We start from the raw sequence: 3,627 nt of genomic DNA, 5'->3' as shown, positions 1-3,627 counted from the left end.
CACTGATACAGTACTATCATTAGCCTGGTGTCCCCTGCCCTGTGCAATTAGCAAAACAGCAGTATACACAGTTATATAGTCTCTCTTTGTCTGTGATACATAGGCGACTCCTCAAAAAGGAAATGTACATTTTTCAAGTTTTAATGAAGTCTTCCCTACCTGCTGCTAACTTCCAGTGATTAATAAAAAGAAACATGGCCCATAATTTGCAACTACAATGCTGACATTGTTTTTTAAGATTTAATAATAAAGTAACATTTACATAACTAAAACTAACCAATAAAAATGCTATTTCCACATACTAACAGTAGACATCCTGCCATATGATAGCAGCTCGCATTTATAACTAATAAAGTTAATGATGGTTTAAACTCCATTTATGTGTCCAAGTAAGCTGAGGAAGTGAAAATCCATGTCCTGGATCAAGATGGATCTGGAACTTGGGAAACTAATTGGACTGTAGCCCAAATTAATGTTATTAATTATTATTATTAAACACCTGTGATTTTACCACTACACGACAACATATCTGCCTGTAAAATAAAATGTCACCTATACATTTAGTGTGAAGAAATCCTTCTCGGCAGGTGGAGATGAAGCAGGCTTTAATGTGGCTTGAGCCAAATAACTGCCACAGTGTGTGGTTTGACGTGTCCAGTCAGCAGTTTTACAGTCATATCTGTTTTTTTAATGGTGGCCTATGTGGAAAATAGAAAATCATCACTGGGATTAATTATCACCTAGGCTGAATCTGCCATGCCATTTCCTGCCCTCTTAAGACAGCTTTGTCATAGCATATTATCATTTTCATCGTGACTAAGGATGAACAGCTCTGCCGTAGAAAATTCCCACCACAAGAAACTGATGTAATTGTCAAGCAGGTGCAGAGTCACAGTGACTGCAAGGAGGCCTCCAAGGGCCGATTATGTAAGACAATTGTACAAAGAGGTAGACTATAACATAAATACGACTGCTACATCGTCTCCTTGCCTTCCAATAACCACTTCTCATTGGCAACATCCAGTACATCTATTTGTAACTGGTATTAAGGAACATTTGTCATCACTGGTGACAAATTAAAGCAATTACCAGATGCCTGCCTTTATAACGGGATGTGTTTTGAAGTCACAGAGTGGACTTTGTTTCCTCCAGTAAGTGCAGAGGCAAATATTAAAACATGAGTTAATAGCGTCAGAAAAAGATTAAAGCCCACTACCCGCTGACATGAAGGAGTGAGGCACATAGACTCTGTTGAAACTCCATCATCTAACTCTGAATGATTATAATTTGCTTTTGTAAGATCGTGAATTTGGAAATGAAAAACTAATTTGCTGAACTATTACAACATTATTACTTTTTCTTCAAAATGTTCCGACTTTAGTCTTTATACTAAATTCTCATAACATTAGTATAAACATTTTAAACCTGAGACCATTTATGTTTATTTTAATGATTTATGTTGAGAAGAAACTTTAACAAGGAACACATGGACAAAGAATTAAACATCATGAATTCAGCGAACTACCAGTGTTTGTTTGCTGCCAGCACAAAAAAGACACTAAAAGTCTAATTGACCTTCCTGACTTACTCATATAAACCAAATATGAACCAACCATATGGACCAATAATCTTGTCTGTCAACAGAGGCCTGATATCAAGTATGATCATAAGCAGATGTTGGAAGAACCTACTTATTTCTGCAGGAAACTCATATTGATATGCTTTAGAAGTTGTTTCACTGGTGAGATATTATTTCATTCTTCGGTCTGAAAAGTGCCCCGTCTCTACAAAGGAAAAGTATTTGCACTGAAAACATAGCATTTCCTTCTGCAGTTTCTGAGAGAGAGATCTTTTGACTGAATGTGGAAATGGATTCAAGAAGATGGTATTACAATGCGATTAACTGTTTGGTGGTGTTCACACAAGCATAAATGACTGATATACCATTACTGGAAAGAAATATGAGCTGAAAAAGTGTGATACAGATAGGGGTGAATGGTACAAATGATACAGAACTTTACATCAGTATGAATTTGCCCTGTGGTATGAATTTTGACTACATCATGCTGACGGGTAAAGCTCTCATTTTGCTTGATCAAAAGACAAAGTTACCCAGGATTCATTGTCATCACCCTGAACCAGCGAATCGTCTGGAAAACATGAGACCCCACACTGCTTTACTTGGAAACAAAGAAATGACCAGTGCAACTTCCATTTTACGGACATGGTTCGGGTTTAAAAAGCCAGACAACAAACACCCATTGGTTTGTGGACTGCTGCTCGGAAGCCAATAGTTTTGAATCTATGCAGCGCCATCTTGAAAGTTTCAGGTGCATGCTGGGAAAAATAAAATCACGGATTCTACTTATATGGGCATGAGGCAGGGTCATGGGCAGAGCAGGGAGGTTGAGATTGGTTGCGAGGGGATCTCGAGGACATTGGGCAATCAACCTGTCAATCACGACGTAGCCACACCCCAATCCATACCCTGCTTTATCGTCAAATATAAAATCAGGGAGGCCAAAATTTCACAAATGAACATCATACTGCATTGAAGAAGGCTTTAAACTAGCGATTGAGACCATAAACACATTTTGAAAACGAGGTTAGAAATCAAGTGAGAAGTTGGTGAATTCTCCATTGACTTGTATAGAGACAGAAGTCCTTTTGACACCAAAATGGTCGCCCCCTGGTGGCCTTTTGCTAGAATGCAGTTCTAAGTTACTTCCACATTGGCTTCATTTCAGAGGACCAGAACTCCCCGCCTGATCAAAACATGTTCTGAAATATGAGGAAAGCAAAATAATGCGTCCTCCACAATTTTCAGACGTCATAAAGCAGCAGTGGGAACAAAATAGATACCTCTGCAAATGAGACATCATTTTCTCAGGAATTTTCTACAGGCTGTACTAACAAGATGGAAGTTACTTGAGAAAAGGTTTCGTACTTTAAATTAAATGTGCTGTTTTGCAATTTAAAAATAAAACTCAACTATGTACAATGTGAAATATGTCCTTGTAATACAGTTATAAGAGTTCAGTATTTGCCATACCAGTGCTTTATCCCTTCAGAATAATGTATACTGAAATGTTAATGAAAAACAAATATATAAGCACATATCAGCCCATCCTCACAAGAAAAAAACAACTGTATTGGTCTAAAGTTCAGCCGGCAAAAACATCCTATTGATACATTTGCACATCTACTGGCCGCTGAAAATATGACCTGGGAACATGATGCTGGCCAGACGATGTCAATGTAAGGTGACAATTTTCCTTATTAGGAGGCAGCAGGTTAGGTGGGTGGCTACATAGTTAGTAAAAAAGGGCAAAAAATTGGACTTAGATACAGGAGACTGCTGTTGCCTTCTCATTTCCAATCATGGGTATCATTTTTCTGGAAGTTGGGACCTTTTTTTAGAAAAAAAAGAAAAGAAAAATGTAACATGGTGTACAGTTGCCAGGACAAGAAAGGTTGTGTAATTTTAAGGGAGCAGAAACCATATTTTAAGTGATCATTTTAACCCAAACAATGATTGTTTCCTAATCCGAACCAAGTGGTTTTTGTGTGTAAACCTCAGCAAACCTGAACCACAGCGTTGTCACAACATAAAGCATCATCATTTCT

Source organism: Scomber japonicus, chromosome 4 (genome assembly GCF_027409825.1).
Source record: "Scomber japonicus isolate fScoJap1 chromosome 4, fScoJap1.pri, whole genome shotgun sequence".
Classification (NCBI taxonomy): Eukaryota; Metazoa; Chordata; class Actinopteri; order Scombriformes; family Scombridae; genus Scomber; species Scomber japonicus.
Note: the sequence above shows the minus strand (reverse complement) of the source record.